The 13179-nt window shown below is 39.0% G+C and overlaps 1 pseudogene across 1 annotated transcript; it reads left to right on the forward strand.

Moving 5' to 3' along the window:
* The first annotated feature begins 4232 nt into the window (after positions 1-4232).
* Positions 4233-5553, forward strand: LOC149169772 (uncharacterized; annotated as a pseudogene). The gene is made up of 2 exons (XR_016259405.1): positions 4233-5347; positions 5515-5553. The product of XR_016259405.1 is annotated as an uncharacterized LOC149169772 (transcript).
* The last annotated feature ends 7626 nt before the right edge of the window (positions 5554-13179 follow it).

Genomic DNA, 13179 nt, shown 5'->3' on the forward strand with positions numbered 1-13179 from the left:
TCTCAACTGTATGTTTCAATACCACCCTAAGCAAAGTCTCCAATCCTTTAATTTTAGCAATTCAATATGTGTATTAGAAATTGTAAAATAAATTCCATAATCCATTAATTCATAGATAAAGCTTCTTTTTCAATTGGTTAAATTCATTGAAAGGGTCCCATTGGTACTTGCCAGTGATATTTAGTGTCTTCATAGATTTGGTCCAAAAAAAAATTTTATTGACTATTAATAAATGATTTTGCAAAAATCACGTACTTTTATAGAATTAAATTTGTAATGTTTATCTAGAAAGCTTCTCACTCTTGGAATAGTTTTCAAATTATAGTAGTGTCTAGCATAAAATGAGTATGTTTGAGGTGCAAATCGTATGGACCAGTGCTATACTATATATATTTTTATAAAAATACCAAAACTATTTTTATAACTTCATAATTTTCGTTATAAGAGCAATTTTATGAACCACGATTTTATTCTCTAGAATACTTTTATATCTTCCCTCAATATTGATTAAAATGCTTACCTAAAAAAAACACCCTACTAATATTCTAAGTTGTTTTGAAACCCATGTTTAAGTTTATTGTAATTCATGTTGCATAAATCTAAACATGGAAATCTCAGATTTCATATAAAATGAATTTTGTTCCCAACGTCATAAAGCATAATGTCACAAAGAAATGCAAATCTCAACTTTCATATAAAACGAATTTTGTTCCTAAGGTCATAAAGCATAACGTCACAAATCATAACATCACAAAGAATTAGTCTAGATATATTAACATTGGTATTTTAAAATATTTGGACATAGCTTCAAAAATTAATTTAAAATATGCATTGGCCAAGAAACAATTAATTATTGTGAATTAATGGTTTTCATATTGGTCCAGAGACTGACTCATGAGGCTGCCACTAATGCATGAAACATTCAAATCCTTGGAGATTCCCTACTAGTTATTCAATGAATGTGGAAGAAAATAACAATGAGTAATTTCACATTACAATAACTGTATAATATCATTCATTCTCTTCTATCAATTTTCTCACATATCCACAGGGATGGGAATAGGACTGTTGATGGACTTTCTAAAGATGGAACAAGGTTGGAACACAGAATCTAGCATGTTTCTAAACAGTGAGGGCATTGTCTCAGATTATACTCATGATGCATGGCTGTAAATCTGTTTTATTAGAGAATCTGGTGTGTTTCAGTAACTAGTCACATTACGGATGTGGTGGACTTTCAACAGTTCATAAAATTTCAGATGTATGCAAGGGTGTCGTCTAGTTTACAAGAGCATCTTGCAAACATTCCATTTGAAGAGCTTCAGAAAGTGCGCTCTGATGGTCGAGAATCAACCCTTTCTAAATTCAAGCATGATGCCAAACCCTCAAGAGCTAACAAAAACAGACCTATGGAAATGAGCAGCAAGAAGCCTGTTGGAAGGCTTAGGGAAGTTGTTCAAGGTCCAAAAAGGTAGTTCGAGATCCAAGATTCGAGTCTTTATGGCAATTTTGAAGAAGGCAGGTTCAGAAAAATATAGTTTTATCTTTGATGAAGAGCTTCCTAAAGAGCGAGAGAAGCTTCAGAAGATGTTAAAATCATCAGAGGACCCTAAGGCTGTTGGAGAAATAGAAAAACACTTGTCTTGGATTGATAATCAATTGCGAAAGGTGCAGGATGGCAAGAAACATTCTTCAAAATTGTCTGAACAATAAGAAAAAGGAGAAAGAAGCAGTGAAAAAAGAAAACGACCTTTATACTTCAAAAATCTGCGTTGAAAAATCAGAGGGCTATTTCAGTAGCCTTTTCTGGAATAATATCCTTCGGGGCAACGACTTTGAGATGGCGCCTGCACTCTCAGCAGAGAACTATATAGCCTCGCACTCTGCTTCTTGCAGCTTATTCGTCAGTGTGCACAGGTGCAAGCATCGTTTGGGGTTTTCTGTTTTATTAAGAACTTTTAATCGGAGTTAAACTAATCTGAGAGGCGGTGGTCATGGATTCTTCAAAGGATAGTTCTGGGAAAGGTGTGGGTGGGAGAAGGCGAGGAGAAAAGAAGTTAGTCTCCAAATCCACAAATCGGCCTTCAATTCTCTGTTGCAAGAATTTGAAGGCACCTCAAGAAGGGCAGAAATGCTTAGTGCATGGGAGTTCCCGCGTATTTGACAGCCGTTATGGAGTATCTCACAACAGAGGTTCTTGAATTGGCTGGAAATGTGGCAAAGGATAACAAGAAGAATAGAATATCCTTGAGGGTGTCAGTTGTCAATGCCTTGGTGTTACTAGCCTATGATAATAAATTCTTCCCTGAATTCCACCGTAGTTGTCTCTTTGCAGGTTCTTATCTTGCCACGCCATCTTTTCCGGAAAATTTAAAGCAGTTAATAAACTGTCACTAACTCCATCAAAGCATGAGATCAGAGGTCCATTGTGACGAAGAAAATCTTTGAAGACGTAATTGTTTTAATTTGGATTAAAAGGGAATGTTCATTGGATGATGAAAACTTGATACGTTGTGGTTTTGGTAACTATTATTTATTTATTTATTAATCATTGCCATCTGCAGTTTTAAAAATTAAAAACTATCGTTTCATCTTTCACAATGAGTGTTTTTGAGAAGAGAGTCCAAGTGGAAGATTGGATGATGAGACGTAAGGATATGAGAGTCCTGCCATTTATTGGTTTTGTTAATTTTCACCAGAAAAGGAAGCATAAATATAGTTTACAGAAAAATATGATTCTCTTAAGGCCAGTGGCAAACTTGAAGCTTTCCTCTCCAAGAGAAGACGCAAAAATGCAGCCAAAGACCATCGCTATGTGCCATATCGTAGGCCGGAGAACACAAATTAGTTTTAATGTGATCCCCTTCTCATCAGTTTTGGATTTAGAGGATGCATGGTAAAATTCTCATAGAATTTCCGTTCAATTTGCAGAGGGCTACCAAGATAAAGATGCCGGAGAGCTTCATCGTATGTCTCTGAAAGAAGACTCGGTTTCTGTGTACCATTGACCGAGTTTCATTCCAGGAAAGAGGGTGTTGTCATCTCCCTTTTTGTGGGCCGATTCTTAGTAGTTAAGAGGTCGAGTTATTTAGCTATGAAGGATGAGTTAGCTCTCATTGCCAGCTGAACAAAGCAACCTCCAAAATCTGTGCGTACCAACCTTCATAAGGGTTCGAACTGGAGTTTTGAGGGGTGATAAGACAACCCAGCTTGTGGTGGGTTTTGAAGCTGCCGAAAGGGAGGAGGTATTTCTGGTTATCAGGCCATATGGAACAACTGCGCACATGGAATTAATTTCTGAATATATGTTCACTGTTGTAGAGTTGACGTTCTTCACCAAATCATCTAATATACCCAGATATGTTGCAGGAGTATTACCAGTCATCTGCCTGAAGAAGGCATAGTCCATTTCAGAACAAAGCTTTGTGGTCTATTTATCCGTAGAAGAATTGTAGACGAGGACGTGTACCTGCTGAGTTATTAGCTCTCCACACACCATCACTTTAAATGTCTTCTGATCTGCGGGGTTAACCACAATGTTGAGACACGGCCGCATCCGCAATGGAGTGGTTTTGCCGGCCCATGCTTTTTTTTTCCTCAGACGCAACTCCAGATTAAGGCTCGAGTTCACCTTTGTATCGGGCAGGAGTCGATGTTGCTTTGTCAATGGATTAACCACCGCCAATTTTGTAAATGTGTTGATCTCACCTGGAGTCAAATTAAATGAAGTACATCCATAGCACATTGTTCTCAAACTGTTTGATTAAATGCTTAACTGAAAAAGATGCAAAAATCAGTACTTCTTGGAGCCATTTCACAAGAAGGAATCTCACAATCGCGGATGGAAGAGGACTAGTTCTCTTATTCTTTTTGGCCGAGTTCTGTTCAGGATATGCTTATCAATTGAATTGTGGAGTTCGAGTTGTGTAGAAATGGACTGGTTCATTATTGAGATGCCGGCAGCTGAGTTTGTAAACTAGAAGAAATACGTTTTCTCTCTGTCCACGAGCAACATCATCAACTCTTGATAAAACGAGTTCTGGACAGCATACCCTAAAATGGGGCGTATTTTATTTTGGGCTGAGCATATGAGTTTGTTTCCTTTTGCTGTGCGTACAAGGCAAAACCGTGAAGTCCTTTCTCAGTAAATATTCGTTGGAATGAGTAAAAATACAGGGCAAAACGAAGTTCTCGGGTGCTTTTGACAACCAGACCAGTTCAATTCCTCGTACTAAATAATTATTATTAGTATCATTATTTCAGATTCTTTTCATTTATTTTCAATGAGGGCAGGGAAATTGCTCTGGGAAGGCTGTAGCTGGAACACCTTGGGAGGAAGCACGTCTGCTACTTATTACAGGCTTAAGGGCTTCAAGGGGAAGATTAGCTTCTGCCATTGCACGCACTCTCAAATGGAGCAGTACAGAGTGGAGTCTGCTAAATGTAGGGAAGCTATCATCTCTAATCCGGCGGAGTTAGAGAAGAAAAAGATCGCCATTAAAGCTGCTGGTCCTTCTAAACTACAGGTAATTGCAGACTTTGACATGACACTTACAAAGTACTGGGTTGATGAGAAGCGGGGACAGAGGCACTCATGCCCTCTTGAAGCAAGGAAAACCTGAGTATGATCTCAAGCGGAGAGAAGTACATGATTATTATTACCCATTAGAAATCTGTCCTACAATTCCAGTTGATGAGAAGACAAAGCTCATGGAAGAGTGGTGGGAGAAGACTCATGCACTTCTTATTGAGGGTGGTCTGACCTATGCAGCCATCAGGAACTCAGTTGCAAATTCTGTAATTGATTTTCGAGATTATGTGATCCAGTTGTTTGAGATTCTTGAGACATTATTGAAGAGGTTATGCGGCAGAAACTTAAAAGAAATTTCAAGAATATAGAGGTGGTTTCAAATCGTATGGTCTTCGATGACAATGGAAATCTCACTGGGTTTAGAGGCAAGACAATTCACGTCTTAAATAAGAATGAACATGCCCTTGAAATGGCTGCCCCCATTCATGAAAACTTGGGCAGCAGTGATGTGCCTGATGACAGTGGTGCTTCTGGTGTGAGGAATAGAACAAATGTCCTGCTACTCGGGGATCACATTGGAGATCTTGGCATGTCTGATGGCTTGGAATTTGAGAATCGTATCTCAATTGCATTTTTGAATGACAACGTTGAGGAATGGATGGAAACTTACAAGCAGGCTTTCGACATTGTCTTACCGAATGATGCCTCCATGCGGGAAGTAGTGGATCTTGTTCATGAATTATTTTCGTAAATTCACTGGGAATTTCAGCTTGCACAGTCTGCAAACCAAGTGAAGATCTATTTGTCAAATCTCAGGTGAGGCTTTTTGTGAGCTAGGTCATGGTAGCCAGAATAAAAAATTCCTACACTGAAATCAATTATATGTTACTGTTTGAGGTTAGGTCTATATATAGCAGTTGAATCTCTAACGTCAATGTTCACCCATGCCTTCCATTTTAATTCCCACCCTATTGCAATTTCAGATTGGCAATGTTGAAAACTAACCTGGACCGTGGACTCGATGGAGTTAAACATTATTGCAACAAATGTTGAGGATACATTAGGAAGGGTACTTTTTTACGAGAATGTCTTGTGAACATGCCAATTATTTTTTATTTTTTATTTTTTTGAAACTTGAGTAATTTGATTTTAGAGAAATCCCCACATAGCAAACAAAACTAGTTATGCATGCATGGGCCCATAGGCCTCAAGGGTTCAACTTGTGCTCTGATACCAAATGTAAGGACCACATTGAGACTATATACATTTTTTTTTTTAAACAGCAAATACAACCAGAAAAGAAACGCATTGAAATTCAAATTTATTTAGCACACACATTCCTGCCACTCATTTCAGGAAACATATCATAACATTTTCATACTTTTAACTAAGATCAATAGTAATGAAATACATATGTACCATTCACCAGAAGGCAAGACTCCACTTGCTCTGCTGTTGCTGGCATTCCCTTGTAGCTGGTGACCTCCGCGAGTAAATGATGACGCACTTGATCCGAATGCGAAGACCCACCGGTTAACCTCCCAGCCTACTCCTTGGGTACTCTTCTTCCCCGCAGACCCCCGAGCTACAATGGGGTTGTACAATGGAGGAAAGCACTAGCTAGTAGAGGAGAGCACACCTTGGCTCAAGAGTCCCCTCTCTAAAAATCCTCTACTTCACCAAACTCACTATAGCTTTGTAATCACTGCTATGACAACATCCCATCCATCCAACAATAGGGTTCCCAAAAGTCCCTTCTCCTATGGCTTGCCCCTTCTTTTATAAGAGTCCTCCTAGATGACACTTGGCATGTCATGCATAATTATATTTTTTTTTATAATTCAATAGTTTGATTATTCACCTACCCATGTGTCACTCTCTCATCAAGGGTCACCCAAAATTATTTACTTAACTTTTTATTTAAAACTAATATTTTCCTCACCTCAACAAGATTCCTATTTCTTCTCCTAGTTGTCTCTTTATTCCCCCCTTTTATTCCTTAATTTGTGTTCATTACTTGAAGTCAATTAATGAGTCAAGATTTTATCCCCAATCTACTCCCTAATTTAACTCAGGTTATCTCTTAGATGGGTATTCTTATGTTGGTTGTTGACACATGGAGCTTCTCTACATTTCTCTAAATTTAATTTATTATTCTCATTTTAGTTCACCTTCCTCTTTTCTTAATTAGGTTTAAATTAGTTTAGGATTAATCTTTATCCTTACAATTATGTTTGTCTTTCCCCTTTTTCCTAATTAAACCACATAATCTTCCTAGTACTTTCCAACATGGGAAGGGTAGAGTTTTTAAGGTACTCTATTTTAATTCTTCCTATGATCCTCCTTATTCCAAGTTTTATTTTTGATTTAATTGCATTGGTTTCTAATCATCATTTACCCTTGATGTAAATTTACCTAGTTTTCATTCCTTGCTTATATTTATTTATTATTATTTATTTTTAATGATTCCAAGGGTGCCAAGTTTGGTTGTGCCCTTCAAGAACTTCCCTAGAAGTTCCAAGGGTGCCACACCTAATAGTTTATTTGTGATGTCAAGGGTGCCAGTTTGGTTGTGCCCTTCAAGAACTTCCCTAGAAGTTCCAAGGGTGCCACACCTAATAGTTTATTTGTGATTCCAAGGGTGCCAAGTTGTTCGTGCCCTTCAAGAAATTCCCCTGAAGTTCCAAGGGTGCCAACCACTTGCCCTTCAAGCATCCAGTGACTACGAGGGGAAAGTATAGTGCAACGTCATAGACCACTATCATCTCTTATGTTGCCTGCTATAGTGAGACTAATGGTGTCAGGGATCAAGGAATCTGCCTTGATGCGCGCCCCCCGGTAAAGTCCTCATGAGCGACCCAACTTTGGGACCTGCTCTCATGGCATCGTGATCTTCAAGGCGAAGGTGTTTCAACCCTTCCAGCCCAAGTCACAGCGGGAGTGCTAGTGGGTGAGATCAGGGACTCTGTCCCACCCCTCCCATGTAGTTCCATCCACTTGTACAACCCCATCACCCATATGTGAGTCATTCGGTCAAGCAACTAATCTGTGCCTACAACCATTAATATATCATTAGAATATAGTTAAACATATGTGGCAGATTCCAAGATCGACTTAGACTTTCAAAGACAAAATAATATGAATTTTCATCAAACCAGATGTCATCAACTCGTCATATGCGAGTGCCTCTGATGGTTTCCTGCCTTACTCAATAATCATTAGTAACAAGGTTTTTCAATGTTAGTCATTGTCATAATAGCATCATTAACAATTCCTAGTCATTCACATCATTGTCCATTGTAAGCCTGAACTAAAGAAAGTAGTCAACATAGGGGACACATCCATCATGGCTATCATCATTAAACATCAATGGAAACATACATGTTCATTAAGCTATCAACGTCGTAACATCAATAGAAATATACCTATTCATCAAAATTATCATCATCATGCTTTTAGTAGAGAGCATACATATTCTTTACTACCCTCATCATCATAAATTCAAATAGAGACCAAACTTAACTATTTAATGTTGCAATCATCAAAATACCGATAGATAAGATACATAACCATTCTTGCTATCATAATATCAATGGAAAGCATTCATAAACATCACAACCATGAATATCTCAATCGCTAATAATAGTGTCATGTGCCCGGATCCTCAACCTGAGGTCCTCCTAGAATAAAGTATCTAAGATATTGTCATATTAGGGTTAGAAAACTAGAGTGGGCACTACAGTCGCTATCACATAGTTTGTTTATATAAGCATGTTTCCTAAATTGTATGAGTGTTTCTTACTATAGTTTGCTCTTGCTCTGTTGGGGTTCCAACCCAAAGCCTTAGGGTACTTATTCCTGTAACAAAATTGGGGACTCCACTGGGGATAACAATCTTGTTATTCCTAGTTTGGGTTGTTCAGTGTCAATTAGGGCTCAGTTCTTGGTTTGCTTGCTATGACAGTGTTGTTTGGTCCAATAGAAACTCAGACCTTAAGTCTGATCTTTTTTATCTAGCTTTGTTTTTTTTATTTTTCTTGCAAAACTCAATATATGCACTTTAGTTTGTTTACAGTAGCATACAAATGCTCTTTTCTGGGAAGTGAACCCGCGTATATGTGAGTTTCCTTTATCAGAAGCGCGTGTACATGCCTCTATGCTTGAATGCAGTCACGTATCCCCCTTTTTTTGCATGCCTTTTTCAAATCTCTCTGCCCAAAAAGATTTGTTTCTTGGTCTGTTTGGTCTCTGAGGGGTCAATTTCTATCTTTAGAATTTATTATTCAGTGAGCTTACTGTTTTGAAATCTCTTCCGCTTTGAAAAGTTTTGGCCTAGGTTTGCTTTTGAGTGAATTTTATGATTTGTGTTTTGGGACACAAGACTTCTTGCAAAGGATCTTGATTGTTCTGGTCTTCTAGAACAGGAGATTGTTTTCAATCTTAGTGTTAAGCTTGATTATTGGTTTACTTTCTTTTCTTTCCGTCATTTTGTTGCCTTACACCTTTTCTTTCTTTTTGACGAATTTGAAAGTGTTTCTTTCCTGACTTCTTGGTCAGTTTGTCAAAGGTCTTTGTTGTTGTTTGGGTCGTTTAGTGCAAGTTGAAGCCTTTTTTGTTCAAGTTTTCATTCATTGTTGAATTTGTAACTTGCAAAGTTTCCTTGTGCTTTTATTTCGGCCTTTGAGTCTTAAGTGGCATTTTAAGTGCTTTCGAAAGGTTGTTTTCATTGCTTCTTGAAAAAGAAAAGTTCCTAAAAAACATTGTTTTTGTTTTCTTTTGCCGAGTTTGATTTTGGTTTCTTTTGATTTTTTGAAAGTGAATTGTGATCTTTTTTATTTGTCCTTGTTATTTGGAGAAGATTTTGTATTCTTTTCAAACACTTAAGTTGGCTTATTAAAGTTATAAACAATTGCTTTCATTCTTTTTAGAGTAATCTAGAATCTTGCATCTTCATGTACACCTTGCATTAGGGTAGTTTTGCATTATTAAAGCATCAATAGTCTTTTTAGTTTTTGTAAGTGTGAAGTGTGTTTTAAGAAAAGAAAAGAAAAAGTTTTTTCTTTATAGAAGTTTCATAGAACCCAAGTAGAAATTTCTTTTCATCGAAGAACAAACGATTGCATTCATATAAGTTAGTTTTTCATTAATTTCTTTTGCGTCATACAAACACCATTGGTTTCATTTCCATTTATCCATTTGACTTAAAAGAACATCCATTTAAAATCAAGCGCTTAATAAAATAAACTAGAACTTTTTGTATTGTCATCAGAATACACCAACAAGTTTAGGTTTATTTAGGGCCTTGGATTAGGCGAGAGGAGAGTAAACTCTCCAAGGCCGCTCTAAATTGTAAAACATAGAAGTTTGATTAGACAGTGAAATCTGATAGCGTTAGGGAGACCGGGAAAGATCCGTGACTGGGAGTTAAGAATGAGGGTTCGTGAAGATAAGGACGAGAGATACCCTCTCTCTTACTTGTTGTATCCTACCTCATGACTGTTCCTCCCGGCTTCTAATACGAGTTGGTGTCCATAGTTGCCTATCCTAGGGATCCACACAGGTGGCTACGGAGGGGAATCCCATGGCACCTGAGGTTGACGTTGCATCATGTTCAGCAGTACTTCTGGAGGGCACCCTTGCGAAGCTTGGGGGCTTGCACCGGTAAAGGTTGTTGTTTGGAGGTCAGCGTAACTACCTCTGATACCTTCGCTAGTAGGCCTAGGGCATAATTACCCCAGTCTATTTTTGGAAGGCCCTTATTATTAACTTGTATTTTGGTGTCCGGTCCTAATCACCTAGAGCGGAAATACTTGGAAGTTGTTTGATTTCTAATATCTTTAGGGACATTTTAGTGAGTGTTATGTGCTCCTAGTCGGCCTAGCTTTTAATTTTCTTGAGTCTTTAAATAGATTTTATAAAAATAATTCAAAGTGGTTGATTGACCATCTCAACGGTCTCAGAGACTTCGTGGGCTTTCACCTACGAGTCTAGAGCCTTCTCCTAGAAGACATAGGATCGATTCTACTAGTGGTTTCCAACCAATGGCAGCAAGCGCATCAAAGATTGATCCTCCGCTTGGGGGCATTAATTCACAAGATAGACCTGGTACTACTATAGAGTTAGAGAGGAACACACCAATTCTTTCTCGAGTACTCTTCCAGTCGGAAGATAGTATTGAAGTAGAAGAGCTTTCAGAGTCGGTTGCGGCTCCGAATTCTCCTCTCCCTCCTGATCATCCATACGTATTGTTATACGTTGGAACTCCGACTCACAAGCCTTCGAGCCCAGGTCCACACACATCTATCCCTTCGATGACCACTGCTGGAAGCATGTCATCCATGACGAGTATTGCGAGCATGCAGACTCCCATATCTGCGCAAGGGGGAGGAACTATTTCCATCCCTTCTAACAATCCCAGCACATCTATATTTTGGTCTACTTCCATTCCGTCAACGAGTGGAAGTTGTCAGCGTAATGCATCCAGTTTTGAATTTTTCCCTTTTGGAATCCCCTCTCAAGGTATTCCTTCGGTTCCTTTAAATATACCATCAACCGCCTCCACATCCATGATGAGTGGATCGACTTCTTTTCAGGGTTTCCCATTTGGAAGTGGTCATATACCACATTCCAATCCGACATTAGGGTCAATGCCTTTTCCTTTTACAAGTCAAGGTAGTAACCCCTTTCAGAGTTGGACAAACTCTACAGTTAGTGGGATAGGAGCTGGGAATCAATTTTTCGGCCAACAAGGGAATGTGTCGTATTCCTCAATTAATTCAATTCAAAGTTTTACACCTTTTTCTAATGCTTGGAACCCTTATCAAGGGCTGTCAGCTCCTTTCAATACTTTTTTAGGGGGTAACTTCACCAGTTACGGAGGATTTTCGGTAGGAGTTGGTCAAACTCTGAATTTTGCTGGACCACAAGGATCACCCTTTGGTTCAATAGGTTCTACGAGTTACTTCGGGCAAACTGGTGCCTTTAAAAATCCAAGTCATTCTTTTCAGGCCTATGGGAACCCCGCCCAGTCCGGATGGAATTCCCAAGGTCCTCCACGAATTCCTTTTCTGGCCATGCTTAATCTACCATACTTGACTAGATTGACGAATGATCCAATTAGGTACAATTCGGCTTGGCCTCTGGTCCCAACTAAACTTCCATCGAATATTCCAAAATTCGAAGGGAAGAATGGTGAAGACCTGGGAGACCATGTGACCACGTTCCACTTATGGTGCTCATCTAACTCCCTGATCGATGATTCGATCAGGTTGAGGTGATTTCAGTGCACCCTAATCAGGAATGTGGCCAAATGGTATATAGAGTTACCAGGGGGGACCTTTACTTCTTTTGTTGATTTGGCTAATATTTTCTTGAACCATTTTCAGTTGCATGTCTATTATGAAGCTGAAACTGAGCTTCTGGCCAATTTTCATGAAGACACGGCAACTCACATGTCGGATCATATCTAAGAGGAGACAAAGAGGCTTATCAAAGCTAAAATTCCACCAGAGTTTAGTCTTGAATGGTTTCTCAAATATCTACAACCTGAGATCTCAAAGGATGTTTCTCTTTCTGGTGTTTATTCGGAAGAGCAGGCTATTTTTCGAACCTAACAATTAGAACTGATATATTCTCAGTCTGGGACTCTTCATAAAATCCTACCTGATGCTCCTAGATCTAAAGTTGATTTATCCAAACTGAAGCCAAGCCCTCACGCTGATGGTATAGTTGGATCAATTGACATAAATACGGTGAACCTTTTGAACCAATTACAGCAGTTGTCTCTACAAACTGCTTCTTCTAACTAGGTAGCACCGTCTACACCTTCACCTTCCCAACCTACTTCCATAAATGTTGTCCAAACTTCTAACCCCAAAGGAAATCAACAATCCGATGGGAAGAAGAAGGGATGAGGTAAGAAGAAGAACCAGGAAGGGAAGGGTAATGCGAACAAGCCTGGAAACGGTGCCGGTGAGGGTAGAAAAGAGTCCAAAAAGAAGGTTAAATTTCCATGCAAGTTATGAAATGGAGATCATTTGACTCACCTCTACCCCAAGATTCAAGATGCTCAGCGCTTGTTAGTGCAGCAAGGGTCCTCTAGCTCCCAAGCTATCCTGACCAACCCTTTTCCCCAAGGGTAGCAATTACTTGCTGGCGCGAACTCGAACGCTGGTACCTCTGCAGGGGGCAACCAGGAAGGGGAAAATTCCTCAAATGTTTATATGATGAACTCTCATGTCAACGTTGCCACACGAGCATGCGATTATGGTGAAACGGAAACATCTAAGGGTAAATATGTTCCTGAAACCATAGACCTACTTCATATTGAGTGACCCTCTGCTAAGTCTATACCTTGGATATCGAAAATTTCCATAAAGCGCTCGACTATTAACCCTAATGCTAGGGCAGCCCAAAACTACTCGATTGTAGAAGATCTAGCTCAAAGTCCTTGTGCTATGTCTGCATTAGAGGTACTCCAATCGTGTCTTGCTCAGAGAAGTGCTTTGCTTTCGAAAATCGGGGCAGTGGATCCAAAAAATTCTTTAGTGCTCACTTTTGATATGTTTAATTTCAAAAAGAGAATTCCTCACCATATGGCTTTCCAGATAAAGTCTACTTACCGAAAAACCAATATTTTTCAGACAGTT

Source organism: Pinus tabuliformis, chromosome 4_2, assembly GCF_031772625.1.
Source record: "Pinus tabuliformis cultivar Carrire ecotype Pingquan chromosome 4_2, CPIR1, whole genome shotgun sequence".
In the NCBI taxonomy this organism is placed as follows: Eukaryota; Viridiplantae; Streptophyta; class Pinopsida; order Pinales; family Pinaceae; genus Pinus; species Pinus tabuliformis.